This window comes from Anas platyrhynchos, chromosome 19 (genome assembly GCF_047663525.1).
Source record: "Anas platyrhynchos isolate ZD024472 breed Pekin duck chromosome 19, IASCAAS_PekinDuck_T2T, whole genome shotgun sequence".
Lineage (NCBI taxonomy): Eukaryota > Metazoa > Chordata > Aves > Anseriformes > Anatidae > Anas > Anas platyrhynchos.
In genome coordinates, this window is record NC_092605.1 from 4815773 (window position 1) to 4833771 (window position 17999).

Genomic DNA, 17999 nt, shown 5'->3' on the forward strand with positions numbered 1-17999 from the left:
GTGTCACCTAGTAAAACACCTATGTTCATGCTCTCTGTAATTCCAGTGAGAAACTAGATGAATAATGTGGATTAGGATGCTCTAGTTAGGTGAAGGAAATTGTTCTTAAATGACTAGATCTCTGTGTTTTGCACAGAGACTATGGATAAGCTACTAAAGATTGTTATCATGTTATCTCTCTAGAACAACCGTTCTCAGCATCTTGGTGTATTGGCATTTTACTGTGGCTTAGAACCAGGAGAAATGAAGAAATACGAAGTAAGGCTCTGGCAGTAGTTGCTTAAAAAGAAAGAAAGAAAAAGTGAGTGATAAGTCATTTAATACATTATTTGCATAAAGATTAATATGTGTTCCTTAAATTGACTTGTTAAATCCTTACTGATTTTATAGATGTAGCTCAAATACTTATAGAACCAATCACTTGCTTAGCCAAGAGATCTACTTGGACTATTTCTGTAACCTGACAATCAAGTCTGTTTTGTCCACATGACAGGCATCTTTCCAGTTATTTTTTATTACTAATAATTTCACAATTTCAGACCATGAGGCTAGTGACTAAGCTATTGGCTTCTCAGTTCTGTTTTCTTTACTGCCACTGATTGCCTCTTTAATCTTGCATTCCTTTGTCTCTGTTTTCTATAGATCATGAGACTTTTCAGCACAATGCATCATCTGGAGTACTAAGGTACTCATTGGCTTTTAATCAATCATCCCATTTTTATTTATTAGTCCATTTTCCGTTGACACTATATAACATAAGGCCTTCCCCAATGAGCTGGTAATGAAACCAGTAGGAGCTGTGGATAATCAGTCCTTGTTTGAGAGGTAGTCACTGTCTCAAAGAATTGTGCTAAGAAAGTAATTATAGCCCAAACTGTGAAACTCTCAAAGGCTTTTATGAACATCCTACTTTACATGCACATTTCAATTTACAAGGTTCATTTGAATCAGTGGCTAAAAGGAATAATGCATAATATGGGTGACAGATACCCAATACTTCAGATTTACACATTCAGTTGATTCCTTAATGTCACTATTCAGTGACACCATCCATTTCTTCATTGTCTAGTTCATCGGTATAGTATTTTTGATTGAAAGACGGTTTGACACTCCTGCTTTTCCCCTGTGTGGGATTCTTTTACTATCTCATACTCCTGTTTTAATTTTGCACCAAGAATCTGTGCAAACCTGGGGAAGAAATCACAAAACTTAGTCTTCATAAATGCATGACTGCAAAGTGTTTTTAATGTTTAAGATCAAGTAACTGGTGACAAAAGCTTGCTAGTAGTCTGCTCTTTAACATTAACACAACCTTTGTGATACAAATGTATAGGAAAAAAAATACTCTGTATTGTCTGGCAACTAAACATTTTAAGCCACTGTTTTGCTGTCTGTATGCCACAGAAACAATGTTAAAATGAGATTTAGAAGCCAAAAATCTGCATACCATTTAAAGTAAAATACATGTTAAATAACATTTCTGCCAGCTTTTAAATTGGCAAACATACCCATCCAGTTCTTGTTAAATATCATTAAAAAATTATGTTCACTGAGAAATATGCACGTTAATTCTTTATGATAGTAGCTAGACAGGCCAGTCTTCAGATTGAAAGTAATTTGCCAAGACTGAACACAAACCACTGAGAATACCTCCCCCAAAAGGCCTACAGGATACAGGGAGGGCAAAAACCAGACAGACACAGAGACAGGGAGCAGAGGGAGATTAAGAAAACAGTATTGGCCAGAATTAAGTAATGATCCTAGCACAGTAATTGTCTGATGTCTGATTTTGATAAGCAGGACCGTCAAGTTATTTTTACAGCATTTGCTGCTAATCTGCACAAATTTTGGAGGTGGGACTGTTACAGTATGAGCAGGTCCCAGCTCCTCAGGGCCTGCAGGCCCACTCCAGGCCCAGCCCGGGGCCCTGCCTGTCATTGCCTCTGTCCAGGCCTGGGTCACCCTGCGGGCACAGTCCCCTAGGGCTGGCTGTGCCCCTTTGGGCATGGAGTGGTGTCCCTGCACCCCTGAGCATCTGCAGCCCCACACAGCCCCAAGGCTGCCAAGTTTTTTGTTTGTTTGGGATTTTATTTTATTATTATTTGTTGTTGGTTTTGTTTTAACACACTTTCACACATAGACGATTCTTTTGTGTGACTGACTGGAACTACGGAGCCCGGGTGTTTCTGCAGGGCTGCCGTGGGGCTGATAGGCGGTGGCGGTGACTGCCACTTGTCCCGGCCCTGTCAGCCGGCGCTGCCCGCGCCCTCCCAGCGCGCCCCGCAGCCACCGCGGGGGGGAGCACGGGGAAAGGCGGCGGCGAGGTGGAGCCTCGGGCCTCTGCAAAGGTACTGGGCATCACGAAGTAAATTTTGGACTATTTAAGGTTTGCTCTTTCTCTTCGTACTTTAAGCAGAAATGCTCCCTTACGTAGTATTTTCCTAGGTTTTCAATGTCTAATTTAAAACATCTGAAAGACACGAACACGCTGTGGCAGTGAGCGGTTAGTACAGGCCCTGCCCTCCTGACACAGCGCTGTGGCTCAGGTAAGGCACAGGCTGCCATGATGGTGGCAGGCTGCGTACATGATAAAATAATCCATTTTCTGACAATTACCGCTTGTAAAAGAATCATACAACATTAGGGAGAAAATAATCCATAATTCAGTAGTAATTATTACTAAGATCTTAATACTTGAGCTCAGGCCTTGCAGGGGCAGAGAGAGATTTTCAAGAATTCTTTTTTTCCATCCTCACTGCAGCACCAGATGAATACTGATATTTTTTCTGTTAGTAGTCATTTCAGTCACTCAATACTAGTAGCACTTGAAGTAAATACCAAAATAATGCCTCTTTAAAAGGCATATTTTGCAGAGTATGTTAAGTGACCATAGTCAGTTGTAAACTAAAGAAAGCGTGGTGGAAAGAATGGAAATGGTGAGAAGGAAAATGGCACTAAAGGATTAGTTAATTTTTATTTTATTTTTTTTCCTTGCTGTGGTAGTGCCTGGGGCTGGCTCAGAGACTGGTGTTTTCTTGTGAAAGGTATTGATACAGTCACAGGTTAAAAGATTGGCCCTACCCTGCCAAACTTATGGATTCAAGTAACAAAGCTGGCAAAGAGTCAGGGACAGTAAATTGTACAGGTGACCAACTGCAGTGCAGAGATACTAAATTACGTGCCCTTTACTGTCTGGGCAGCAATGGAGTATTTCCACCGCAAATTGCAGTATGGTGCTGGGGTACTTGGGCTTTCATGACCTGCGCATATAGCATCAGAAGCAGCTTACATTTGCATATGTTTCTTAGATAAAAATGAAAGCCCATCACTGGTGTTACGATTCAGAATTTATTTTAAGAGAAATTATAAAAGATATTTTAATTATACTGTTGTAGATTAAGTCAACCAGTGAACTATAAGACAATTACTTTTTATGGTTTTATCAATTTATCATAATTTTTATTTTTATTTCATCAGCATCCACCATTCCCAAGTGTCATCGGGGCACTGCTCGAGATAGGAGCTGCATACAGGAGTAAGTAATAAGTTGGTCCTTACTCTAAATACCATACACAGTAAATAAAGTGTGTTTTCCTCCTCCCTGTGTGGAAGGAGGAAAAGAATTACAGGTTGGTCAAGTGGTTCCACTGCAGCTGCGCAGCTATTCTAGCTGAAATAGTTACATCTCCTGGTTTGGGTATGTGCACATTCTGCTTTTGTGAATCAAAGCTCCCTGGTGAGGAAAATAAATTTTCTGCTAATATATTTGTCTCTTACAAGTTTTTGCTAACTAGGTTTCAGCTAAGGAATTGCAGTTGAGCCAGGATTTATAAATGGTCTTCTTCATGTGGGATAATGTATTAGGCTGTTCGGCAGCACATGATTTTGCTGCGTGTTTAGATGACTTTAAAACTAATAAAAGAGTAAGTAAAGAGTATATGTGCAATATGTGTCTTCATTCAGGTTTTGAGCTAAATTATGGTGTTTTTTTTTTCAGAATCTATGAAAACTTTTAATTTAAAAATATTTATGTACATATTCTGGTAGCATTAAGTAATAAAACCAGTGCAGTTCTTGAGATCGTTAAGGTTTTCTGATACTTTATATCACAAGAAAGGAAGAAATTATTGAAAGTTTTTCAATGGAAAATGAAAATATATGAAGTAATATATATTAAATATAAAAGACATAAAGTAGAAAATATATAAAAGAATATATGTTGCAGTGTTTTTCAAGTGTACAGTTTACTAATTTAAGCAACCTGTAAAAGGGAAACTAAGAAAAGTGATATACCAGTCCAAGTAGCAATCGTGTATTTACAACAAATTGCTCATGTTTGCTTCTGAAAATTCATAACCTGAGGTAGAACTGAAAAATGAAAGAGAAAAACCAAGCATGTAAAATCAATTGATGTGCTGGCTAGCTACCAGAACATCTTTATTTTCAATAACCATGTTCAACCATGTTCTATATCTATTTATCACTGAACTCATTGGGCAGAACAAAAAAGGTGCTAATGTTAATACCTCATGAATATGCACAAAAAATGTTCCCTTTTGGTTAAATATCAACATTTATACTAACCTTTTTGTTCTTTTGTGTTTAATAAGAATGAAAGATAGTGGGTGCTGTGGGCTAAGACTTCATTAACATTGTTCTCTTGGGCATTCTTGACATTTAATTTGAAGACACACGTGAAATGAATGTAGATACTGTATTTAGTATGCATATTAAACATCTAAAATAAAAAAAAAAAAGCAAAACTAGTGAATGTACAGAAATTCCATAGACTTTTTGAAAGGCAGATCATAATTTTTAGGGAGAAATAGTGTCTGATGATCAAAATGATTGCTGGAACAAACATTGCTGGAATTCAGAAGAGAAGATGGAAGTTCCAGATTAGCGTGTTTGCTAAACATGCCATTAACATGAACAGCACATCAACATCAATCAAGCCTGTTTAGCTTACAAACTTTTTTTTTTTTTTTTTGCCACCAACAATAAATTTAGTGTACCACTCTGTTTAGTGTGAAAAAACTCATGAGCATACGGAGAAGACGAGGATCATCCTTCAGGGTGAAGACATAAGGAGCAGACAGACAATGTCAAATAATTTCACATATTATAACAACCCACTCGTAGCAGTTCTGTGTTTGATGAATATTGTTTAAAGCTGTCATCCGATCAGTGCAAGCACGTATGTATGCATGCTCATGTATATGTGTTTTGTGTAACATAAGGAGCTTTTTATAGTTCTTGTATATGTTGGTCCATTCTAGTGTCCCATCTACAAAGCTTACACCTGCCAAAGCTGGTTACATTAAAGTTAACCCTTTAAATTCATGCACAGAGACCACTTGTAGAAATACTGGGGGAGCTGAAAAGATGCAGAAGCCTTTCCATCTCCTCAGGAGGAAAGCATCGTGCCTCAGTACAAAATGCATGTAAACCAGCTACTTGCAAATGATGTAGGTGGTAGAAGAGGGTCCAGAAAGTCTAGTTCTGCTGATGGTAAAATGCAGAAAGCAACTCATTCTTACTTGTGTTTGCCTTAGGTACTCAACCTGTTTTCTGCAGGGTTCTCCATTGGTGTTGGTTGGATGTCAAATGTCTATTAATATGCTTTATCTCCACATCTTCAGCTTGATTCCAGGAGAGAATGGAGCCGTTCCCTCAGGAACAATGCAGGAGAGTAATCACTTAAAAAAAAGGTTTCTGTGTATCCCAAAGTCATTAACAATTGTGCTTGGCCCAGGAATTCAAAATTATTTATAGTAACTATGTATTGACTTTATATAACAATTGTGGATTTCAGCCACATTAAAAAAAAATCCTTTGGGGTAAGTACTGGTTTGCTCTGTGTGTAATGCTGGTTCTCTGGTAAAATTACTCTTACATGTTCTAGATGAGAAGATAACTGACATTAGAAAGCAGTCCTTGTTACACCAAACTTTGTTTTTATGAGTCCCACATAAATTTAGCAGGTAGCCCTTGTAATGTAGATGGAATACTATTACCTGTAATACCTTGATCCTGTCCTAGGGAGGAAGATGTATTTTCTCTTCTGAAGTTACCATCATCACAATTATTTTAAGAGAAAAACTCTTGGAATAGCTCACTGTTTTCCTTGTTAAAATACATGTATAGTTTGAAAAAAATGATCTCTCGCCTATTTTTCAGTCTTAGGTTTGAGGGAAAGAGAAGTTGTGACACTGACACTGTCTTGATGTGTGGGCTTGTCTTGGTTGAATCCTCTTGTGTTCTTGCATCTGTTGTACAGTCTGCTAGCTCATATAAAGGATTTTAAAATACAATCACAAATGACATTTTATGCATTTTTATCTCTTTTGAAGAATTGAAGTTTTGCTTGGCTTATACAGTAGATTTATTTCTGATATCTTGGAGAAAAAATACTTAGAAAACTGTATAAATCACTGCTAGGCAAATAAATAAAAATTTCTTTAGGTGACACAATATATCTAATGTCTAATTTCACAGACAGCCATATGTTATGATGTTGGGATATCAGCTTTCAGTAATGCTTATATTTTCAAGCTTCTCTGCTTTCTTTCTCTTGCAAAGCGTAGTGCATTCTCTAAAGAAGAATAAACGTTGATAGTCTCATCTGAAACACGAGAAATTGAGGCATGAGTTGGTGAGTAATAGTCTAGCATCAAACATAGTATCAGAAGAAGAAAAGGAAAAGTAATGAGATGGTAGCCTAAATGCTTGGGTATTGCCATCTTATTTTGAGGATGATATATGAATAAAAATACTAGCATTAGGTGTTTAAATATTCTTCCTAGAAAATGAAGTGAAATGAGTAAATACAGTTGAATAGGGGGGAAGAAGAGTACTTTCTCACAGAGCTCCCTCAGACAGTGTCTGTACGGACCAGCAGACTGCTTATGTAATTTTTAAGAGCTTGAGGTTCATATGGATATTGTCTGTGTGAACCTGAGGCTGACACAAGCTTGCAAGTTAATGGTGAAGAAGGGATGGGTAGATTATTTTTACAGGGAAGTTCAAATAGTTTACCTCTGTATTCTCTCTTTATTTCCTGTTCTTCTTTCTTCAACTTGGAGGTGAGAGTGGGTAAACCTAGATTTGTCCTGAGACCCCGAAGGGAAGGAGCAGTACTGTAACTCCTAAATTTATGGTAGAACTCTATTTAAAAGATGATAAAGTACCAACATAGGGACGGAGGTACCATGACTACTGTGCCCTGCAATGAAAAACAAGTCTTGCCCTGTCTGTGGTTACAATGCTAAGTGGATTTTCATCTAATGTGCAATCAGAGCGCCCTGTGTGAAAAGAGATGCTTGCTGATGATCAGGCATTAGAGAAACAAGAGTGCTTTGCAAGTTTTAAGGGAAATCAGGTGAAATCTTCCTCCAGATGCCGTTGCTTCTTTATATGCTATATTGCACTGATAGCATACAGTGATGAATCATCCGTCACGTCGCTGTATGACAGGATACATTTGTGACGAATAATGTCCTAAACACAAATTTCATTGCACCATGGTAGAATTTATCCATCTTATACTCTCCTTGGCCTGTACTTACGTAAACCCATCAGGCATGATTTTACACAGTGCAGGGGCACAGTATTGTTCCCGTGTTAGGGTGATTGGTACTCTGTGGCCTCTGAGTTACCTATGCCGTGTTAACGGGATGGAGGCTCAGAGATAGGTTGAATAGTTCATCACAGCCTGAAGATCAAGTTGTGATGGGGTGGAGAACTTGGCTGAGGGCAAAGATCCTTTATGTGAGAGGTGATTCCAATGACTGCCCTTGCTTACAGAGTATACACACAGAGCACGAGGCAGGGCAGTTGTGTTCTGCAGTGCAATATGCAGTACGAGCTCTTGGTGTCACTACGTGGGGACATCAGGAAGGGCAAAGAGGATACAGGCAGCACATCAGGAGGAGGTGAGTGAAACACTTCTGGAAGCTTACCTTTGCAGACAAATTCATTTGCATTTACAGAGGTGCAGTAGGACCATGAGAATTACCTCTGTGTTTGGAGGTTAGCTGTCTGTAAGCCTTGGTTTCTGTTCATTTCATTAGTGGCTGGATCTCAGCATTGCTAGCTTAACTAAAACTTTTTGTTTGGTTAAATTAACGTCGAGAGTGTAGTTTTGGAAAGGAAGGGCTATACCAACCTGTATTTTATGTGAGGGAAATGTTCAGTTGAGTCAGTTGAAAAATAAGTATGTGAACTGCAGAGTATCCCCCAGGGAAAGTGAGGAGGCATTTTCCAAATCTTCTTACATTTTTCTTAAGTGGCTGCATAGAGTTGCACATAGTTTTGAGCTACCTGTTCCTGAACAAAACGGATTATGAAGTTCCATGGCCTATTTCTAGCAGACACAGTAGGTTGCTTTCCTGAGTTACTTAGGTATATACTGGGCTGGAATACAAGTATCGGAGTAAGGGAGAGCATGTGCTCTTTTCTGGGGGCTAGTGAAGTCTTGTGTAAAGATTTGTGAGAGGAAATAGGGACCATGCTGTCTTCTTTTAACTTCTTTGTAACTAAGCCACTTGCTAGCGAAGGATTTGGGATTCACAAGGCAGATGCAAATGAATTTCCCCTGGGGAAAGGGAGGTTAAAGGAAAAACTTGAACCTGAGAAGGCAGAAGGGGCCTGAATTTCAGGTTGCTCCCTCAACCCCTTTCCCCTGTGCCAGAAGCTGCTCACACACAGTGCATTTTATTTCCCATAGCTCAAGGCTATGCCAGAAGGCACCTTTTAGTATTACCCATTTATACTAAGGCTACACACCTGAGACTAGCCACAGTATTTGAAAAGATTTCACAGAGTAGAAACACCCGTCTGCTTGTGGTTGTCTAATAAAAAAAATCCATCTGACTTTGTTTATAAAGGGAATTTGTATTTTAAAAGCAATAGTTTGCTTCCAACCTGGATTAACAGAAATGTTCAAAAGCATCCTTAAGAACAGCAACATCCTGCCACACCTGACTTCCCCCCACTCTTCAAGAAACAGGTTGTTTCCATATATTTAAGTTCACTAGACTTCCTGAAACATCGCCTGCTATTTTTTAAAAATTTGGACTATTCAATATGCCTGCTAGTTTAGAGATAGTCAAATATAAAAAAAAAAAACAACAACAAAAAACAACAACAACAACAACAACAAAAAACAAACACAACAACAACAACAAAAAAACCTGTGATACTTCTTTAGAAGGATGTACTTTTATGGTGGCGGAATGATAGAAAAAGCTATCTGCTACAGACAGAGCCCCTTTGATGGGGAAAATTCAATCAGATCTTTAAAAAGTGCTTTAGCAGAATTCTGCGAATCCTTTCTTCTTTCTGCCACTTTCCTGAGTGTCTGCAGTTGGTACTTCTTGTGCTGTACGTAGGAGACTTGGGAAAGAAGCTCATGTGATAATGTTATTTTCTTTTTTAAAACTGCAAGAAACATATCTACCAAAATACAAATACTGTCTTAACATAGCTTGCTTTGTAGCGTTAAACATTAAAAATCTTCTGTCATATGTGAGTGACTGGGGGCTTAATTTCTCCAAGTGTAAGAAGGGGCAAGGTGCGTAAAGCTGCAGCAGAGCAGTTGTTAAGGGGATAGGAAGCAGCTGGTCACTGTGCAGTCCTAGCCCAGATTTTTTGGAAACTTGTTTTGGCAACAAGATTCCTAGTTACCATCTTTTCTTGATCCCTAACTAAGTGATGGTGCGAGATTAGTAAATGTTGGTTGAGAGAACAGGGGAAATGAGTCCATGCCACAAAATGGCTTCCCAGGCTAAGTTGGGAGTGGTTGCTCAGAGTGAGTTATCATTTCTTCTCCACCTGCTGCAGTTCTGTGATTTATTACCATTTCCTCTGTGCTACGATGAGCATTAGTTAGGGCTCATTCATGTGCAGAAGCAGTGTCTAAGGTCCTCCGTGAGGGCAGGAAGCTGCCAGCTCTTCTTTTTGTGAGGAGCATAGCTGGGTTGTCACTAGCCAAAACCTATCCCAGGTGTGCTTTCCTTAAAAAAGGCTGTGAACCAGGTAGGCTTCACAACTTGATACCTGGAGTGTGGATGTGGAGTAAAGGTTTTTTAGCCCTGCATGTTAAGGTTGCTAACCTGACTTTTCTGTGCTTTTGAATTCATTTTTTCATGTCTGCTCCTGAAGTGGTGTGAACCTCCTTGCTCTGATGTAGCACCTTTCCCATGCCTGCAGCTCAGCTTCTTACCGTTCTTTTGATAAGGCAAAAACAACAGAACAAATCCTTTTATACAGTGCAAATGTTTTTGAGCTGCCTAGTAACTTAAGGCTGTTTTGATGGGAGGAAGGTGGCTTCAACGAAATGACATTCTTCAACCTAGGGCAAATTTAACATCACTGCTATTACTAAACAATTGGGGTTCTCCCCTTTCAGGTGTTGCCCAAAGCACTTCTCAGGCTTTCACCTCAGCCTTACTGCAACTTTCATAGGGATTTTTGCCAGTGCCTCTGAAAATAAACTGAAACATATTAAAAAAAAAAAAAAAAGAAAAAAAGTAAACTTGTTCTCTCTGAAGTCAATAGGCAGGCTTTGAAGGACTTGCAGTGTTCCCTCAAGTGCTGCTAGTAGAAGAAAAACACATGGAAATAATATGGTCTTGGTACAGAGCTCTGTGTTAGAGCTCAGACCCACTGATTGTGGTATTGTTCTCAGAACAGCAGAAAATCTCAGGTTGTGAGAAGATCGGGGTGAATCCCTTTCACAGCTCTGGGTTAGATTCCTTTCTCTTTGCCTTACCCGAGCCATACCTGGATAGGATAAGTAAGGCCACACAATCCCAACTAGTATATTAAAAAGATCTACCCTAACATGTAGACTTTTTCTGGTATCCTCTTTCTGTGTAACTATCCGAAGAACAGAGATCTGGTGCCCTTTCCTGGGACCAGCTTCAGCCCAGCTGGCTTTGTTTCTTGAATTTAGCTGTACTCAATCACAGGTGACTTCCTGAATTCTGATGCTTCTATGGTATAGTAAGAGATTAGAAGCAGATCCTACTATACAGTTAGAAGTCCAAAGGGCAAGCTATTAAGAAATAATTTTCAAGGAAGACTGTTAATATGCTGGATGCTCTATGAGGAATGCTGATAGGAGACGGGAAATGAGGACTTGAGAATAGTTGGCTGCTGCTGCATGGTCTGTTGGTACAGAACCGCGTGGAAGATTGGTAGCAAGAACATGTTAAAACATGGCATAGAAAGAAAGTATGTATAAATGCTCAAGGAGGAGGTGTGTTTGCCAGTAGAGGAGGGCTACTTCAGCTTCAAAGAAATGGCTTTACTCCTTAGGGTAATAGGGCAACCAAAGAGAAGTTCAGGAGAGAAAGTGAAGAAGATACTACATCCTATTGAAACTGCAGAGGATATCCCTTAAGGTGAATATAGCTACCCAAGCTGATGTTTTCCAGGGTAATGAAGTAAATGAAAGGATCTCACAGGATTTGCATTACCTCTAAAATCACTCAGTCCTTACTGGCCTTGAAGAAAATGATGCATCCTGCATTGCAGAGCTCTCCTCCTCATTAAGGCAAGGGACTCCACAAGGCCAATGTGTTAGTATGACTGTCTGGTTCTAAAACACTTAAATGGTGTGCAGCTTTCCAGTGTTCCCAGATATGTGCAGGAATACTGAGAGTAGCTGTGGTGAAATTGTTCTGAAGATTTGTGTCAGGGAACCTGAGCTTGAGAAAAAAGTGTGTCTTGTAAAGCTGAACAGAGTATTCCTTCCTCCCGGGGAATATCGCACTTTAGGTTTGAATGAGTATTTCACTACCCATTCTATTAGTTTAAACTCACAATAATTATTCAGCTTTTGCTGTTAGAAACAGCATTTGGCCCCATGGTAGCTGAAACAGGATATAGTTTATTGTTGTATGCTTTTAAGAAACAGCTGTTTCTAGTAGCAGGAAGGCAATAAAAAACCCCACAAGCAACTCTGGTTCTATTTTGCCCCAAAAGAGTGTTTCGCAGAGAGGGGGAACATGCTGTGTTTGGTAAGTGTAGCTTGTAGTATTTCTGCTGAGAATGAGTTAGGGAAACATGCAAGGTGGCTCAAGCACCATGTTTTTGGCTAATTTTGAAGATGCTATACACCAAACAGAGCGTATGGTGTGTATGCAATGTTCTGCCCCAAAGAACTGAAAGATGAAGTACTCGTATGAAAAGAGGAACATGAGAACAGACAAAGTGATTTATGTGACCAACACTACTTTAGCTTGTTGTATGGAAAAGAGTGTATTAGGTAGAATGGTCACTTACTAAGTGGTGCTTGATAGTGCCAGTCATGTTGGATGATGACTTCATCTATAAAAAAAAAACAAACAAAACAAGCTGACTCGATATTTGTGATTTGCACCCAAGACAGTATTCCAGTTGTGCAGCAGATCAATCTGCTGACGTTACTTGGTGGTAAGGCTTTGGCTCCTTAGATAAAATGTTCCTTTTGATGCTTCTATTTGCAAGTACGATGTGTGATTTCTGTATTGCAGTTTCGTTTATTTTACCGAGCAAAGCAACTTTGGTACCATAATGAATTCTGCTAAAAAGTGCTTATCTGATTGGGCTGGCAAAGACAACAGGCTTTGTACAACGCTGTGTCAATTATTTCCATTCTTGTTGGGAAACATGACCAAGAAGCTCTGAAAGCATAACCTCATATTGCACTTCTATTTGTTACAGAGATTTTAACAAACCCAGACTGTTGTGCTGGCTGAAAAGGAAAACAAAACAAAACATATTCTAAAATGCTAAAAACACACGCAAAAAAAACAACAGGATAACACTACTTCTTAATACGGCAGCAGTGGCTGACCTGCTGTATAAACAGAAATCAGTCTGCTGCTGCCCATGTTAGTTAAGCACTCCAGATACAGCGATGTGCAGGTACATTTTTCTCCCAGATAACAGAGTCTTCACTGTGGTGGTGTGTTTTTTCACCACTAGCTCTGATTCCCTTCAACATTTGATATCCAGCAATGCTCATCGACCTCCAGTAGTGCTTTATGGGTTATTTATTGGTCGCTGAATGTGTCCTTTGTGGTTCTCTAATTTAATTGGATTTTTTCAATTTACCTTTGTTTGTCTCTGGTATATTGCAACGTAGTTAATTGCATGTGAAAGTACTCCTCCTAGAATAACCATAATAGAAGCTAGAATATTAGGTTGGTTTCTCTATCATACAGCAGCGTTTATATACTGCATGCTTTTTTTTTTTTTTTTTTTTTTTTTAAGAAACACTAACACAGACTTGTGCTTTTTGTTGTTTAGATCAAAAATTCTATTTGAATATTGCCCTTCTTATTGCAGCCTAGTCCAAGCTCACTCAGCTTCATGCCCTTTTTCTCTGTGGCTTTGCAATTGTGTATCTAAGTGCTGTTCCTTGGTATACAATTAATCTCCTTCCAATGGTGATTAGTTTGGTGAGTAGCCTACTTAAGGATCTCTGGCTCACAATATTACTGGTCCTTGTAGCTGAGTTTATTGGTAATATTTTGCATTCAGAAACATGGTTACCATAATACCCCTCTCAAACTGCAGTCCGTGTTACGTTATGGCCTGGGAGCTTGCATCGAGCCAGAATCTATTGGTACATCCATCCCAGACTTCCATGACCCCGAGGGTGTCCTTGCCACCTGCTGAGATTTCTCTGAGAAATCTGACCTGGCTGAAGCAGCTCTGGCTTCTGCCAAGTTCTGCCATTATCAATTGCATACCATAGGCTTTTAAGGAAATAGAGCTGTATTATTTCAGGCTGGGATGGAGAACATGAGCAGGGAAAGTATTTGAATATATTTGCAATTATTTACTTACAAAGGTCTGTTTCTATAGGGAAAAAACAACTCCAGGATCTCAAATCCGTTCTTTTGCCCTTTCTCAATCTTGTCAGCAGCACCTCAATCAGCTATAAAGATGCTTTGGCAATGCCTGCCCTGTATTGAGACACAGCAGTTATTAGATCTGTGAGATGCTGCTGGACAATGGATTCATTATTGCTTGAGGATTCCACTGGTAGAAAGGATATAAGAGACCTTTCTATGCCTTGGGGGATAAACCACACTTACTTGGAAGCATGTCTGTGGTGCTTCTGAGTCCCTCCTACCAAATTTCTATGATAGAAAAGGTAGAACGGAAATAATTGGGGATTTCCTGGCTATGAGAAATGGTAATTTTATATAAACCCATTCCCCATAAAGGCTGCATGGAAGGCAGGGTGAAAGGGAGAGCAGTAATTACTTGCTAGTATGAACGAAGCATTTACTATTGCAAAGGTAATCGAGTGTTGCTGTTGATGGGGGTGTTGGATTAGGACCCTGAACTTCTGAGGAAGGATGTAGATCAGGAGCATTTTGAAATGTCCCAAATGCCACTAAAAAGCTGCACTCTGATACCTTCATGGAGACTTCAGCTTGTTTTGTTAGGTCCTTCTTGACTTGGGTACAATTTATGATGTTTTAGAAATCTTTGTGGGGGGCATGTTTCTAAAAATACCCTTCTCCTGGTGATCTCTTCCTAGTTTTGATGTATGTAGATGTGCAACAGACAAAAAGAATGCAAGGTGTGCTTGGCAGCTGGTACAGTGGAATCAGAATAGTGGAACAAATGTCAGAATGTATTCACCTTTTACCAGGAGGTGTGATTCAAGAGGAAAATATTATGAAACTGCTGTCAGAGTCTGGTGGGTCAGGGACTTGTAACATTTGTCATGCAGCCATTTTGATGTTTCTAAATGACAGTTGAGAAAAATAAGGCAGACTGGTGTGTTCATGACAAAGAAAATTTGATTTCTTTTTGGAACAAGTGTGGCTGTGTAGTGCAAAAGTATTTACCGCAAGGTGCCTGCAGATGAACTGTATGTACTATTACTTCTTGATTTTTATTTTTTTTAGAATATTGTACAAAACGACAGGATAATTTTAGACAGACTACATCTCAACACAGTTGGGAATGGCTACTAATTAGATAATTCTTACGAAAAGGTAAAAACGCTTCAAATGTCTTCTCTTAAATCCAAGCAACCCAGAAGCCCAGGAGTGATTGCTCAGAGTTAATATATCTAGCAAATCCTCTTAAGTAGGAATGCCCTTAATCTGACAAATGGGAAGATGTTCAGTACTGTGAAGTCTTTTTGCTGTGTACTCCATCTGCTTCACGTGAGGGGCTGTCTGACTTGAAGCTTCCAAGAATCCTCTGAAGGTAGACGAAATAGTTGTCATACTTGTGAATAGTCTCATACTTGTAATGTGATTCACATGTATCTTTGTACCTAGCATAGTGTCTGGATTTCTAAGGGTTCTCATGTATTCCTAGTGTAAATTCAGTTTTTAACTTGAGCTGTTTGACATGGACAAGAGATGATGATTCCCAGTTAACCTAGCTTGTAATTGCTTTAGTTTTGAAGACTTGGTCAATAGGCCTTGAATCATTCATAAGTATCAGAAGTTTCACAGAATCTCAAACTGTTTCCAAACTGTTTATTAAAGTTACCTACTCTTTGAGGGATAGTTTCGGATTTGAGCCTGATAAATAGGAAGGCTTTATTTGAAAGAACTTAAGATAACGGGCTGCCTACTAAAGGGTTCAGCTTGTCTGTGCTGTACCCACTGCCCCACACACAAAGTAATCCTTTGCAAAGTCTTCTCCACCATGGGTGGAATGATGGAGTTTACTCCATCGGTTCAGTTTTAAGAAGGAAATCTTACCGCTATTAGTTGTTTAAAGTTTCTTAGAATGATTTAAGAATGTTTGTATAAAGAGAAACTTTTTATCCTTGTTCTAGCCAGATTGGCATAATAACCCAAACTACAGAAGATCAATCCCTGCTTTGAACTTTCTGGATCTATTGAGAGAGGGGCAGACATTTTATCTTGATAGAAGACAAGGTCAGCTCTTTTATAAAACTTGGCTCTTATGTAAATACAAATCTAAGTGGAGCAAAGAATGATTTTTCCTGATTTATGGTGTGACCCAACTCCTGTAATGTCCTTCAGGTCTGATTTAATGCTGGCACAGTCTCTGGTTTTGACTTTCCAGTTATTGGCCATTCATCAAGAAAATGGATGAATTTGATGTATTGTTTTCTCAGGTGGGACGCTGCCCCTACCACGTGCTTCACAAATTCAGAGGGATTTAAGCCAAAAGGGAGGATTTTTTTTTTTCTTATCTTAAATTTTAATGTGAAGGTTTAAAAAAAAAAAAAAGAAAAACAAGAAACAAGTGTCTTCTATGGCTGTTATTCTCCATATAGGGCAGGCTGAACATAACTGAACCACAGACACTATAACATTTCTGTGTGTCTACATTCACTTTCTGTGAAGCAACCAGCAGGAAGTAATGATACAAAAATATGAAAAGTTGTACAGGGATTTCAGAATTTTTTTCTGGTGTCTCTTTCTGAGCAGATAGATGTGGCCTTTGAATAATGTGAAAGATCTTGAAGGGCTGTATACTGATTTTAGTGTGGAAGAGCCACAGGAGTCGGTCAGTGTAGTGAAGCCGTTTCCCACTATCTAAAAATGAATCATTAACGTCCTGTCAAATATGCATGACTAAGATGAGGCTACTTGATTTGTCGTTTATGTTGAATTACCTGGGAAATTACCTGCTTGCTCTCCCTGGGTTCAGTTACAGACATTTAAATGTTTAAGTTCATTTCAGCTGAGGTGCAGGTGAGGGGAATTGGCTACTAGCTTTTTGCCTGCTGGTGAGATGAGAGCTGTTCCTACAGCCACTGGAACTGGAGGCTCAGCTGCTGGGGTTATTCTGGACATTGCTGTAGACAGCAAAATAGTAAAAATGGGGAGTTCTTACACTAGATTGTAACAAAAAACAGGCTGTAAGTTTGACTGCTAGTTAGTTTCAGTATGAAGAGGTAGGTATCTAACTTGGGAGATAACAGCTGGGCCAGCTTCATCAAGGACTCTGCCATGTCTGGTGCTTAGTCCCTAACCAAGAAGCCTGTAAAGCTCAGTGCTGACAGACTGCATATGCTTAAGCTACTAAATGTTTTCACCTCCCACTGGCTTCGTGTACTTAGGCATGGAGAACCTTGCAGTAGTGAGCTCTAAATCAGTTGATGCATTGTCACAGCTCCCTGAATTAATGGCCAAGTCATAGCTGAATTTTATTAACCTTGCTTAACTTTAAATGCGGGGGCAAATGCTGCTTCCTTTGCTTTAGTAGATGAGGTGGAACCTGTTGGATCTTTTAAGTAACTGGGATAGGACTTGCCTTTGATGTAGTGACCTACAAGAATAAATTTATTATTATTATTATTATTATTATTAATAATAATAATAATAATAATTTTGAATTCAGTGGGAAGTATAGATGACATTCAGGAAGGGAAGACTGAGGCAAGCAGTGAGTAAATGCTGCCTGGTTACCAATGGAAATGATATGCCACGCTGCCATTGAAGTTAATTTGGGAGAAACTGGAAGTGAACCATGATTTAAAAAAAATAATAAGCAAAATGAAAGCATCAGTTATAATGCTACGGTCAGCTGGAAATCTGACAAATGGCAGGTTTTATGGCTGAGCCTAATGCATCCTGGACTTTCTGAGGTGTGAAGGTAAGGGTTACAGATCAGCTCACCTGGACCTGCTTGGTGGTGTTATAAATGGCAGTGTGGGTATGCAGACAGGTGTGGGCTGCAGTCAGTCCTGCAGGGAATGGTGGGGCAGGTAACTGCCTGCAGAATTTCTGCTGCTTGTCACTTCCTCTGGGGATCTATGTCAGCTTCTGCCAGTTGAGTGTTGTAATGATTATGACTTGAGACCTTCTTATATGTGTACCAGGCTCCCAAAATAGAGCTGAGGTGTGGAGTTTCTGTACAGGCTCTGCAGGCAACCTGTGGACTGGAATTTCCCATGACTTCCATTATCAGTCAGTTCAGGGGATTAGGAATCCTACTTGTTTAAGAATTAAGGCTGTATTTAAGCATTCTGTCAGGAACGAACATCAAAGAAA

The 17999-nt window shown here is 39.4% G+C and overlaps 1 long non-coding RNA gene across 1 annotated transcript; it reads left to right on the plus strand.

Annotated features, from left to right (window-relative positions):
* The first annotated feature begins 1408 nt into the window (after nt 1-1408).
* LOC139999064 (uncharacterized) lies at nt 1409-6419 on the plus strand. Its single transcript, XR_011804088.1, has 3 exons — nt 1409-2348; nt 3478-3535; nt 5011-6419. It is a non-coding gene; the product is annotated as an uncharacterized lncRNA (long non-coding RNA).
* The last annotated feature ends 11580 nt before the right edge of the window (nt 6420-17999 follow it).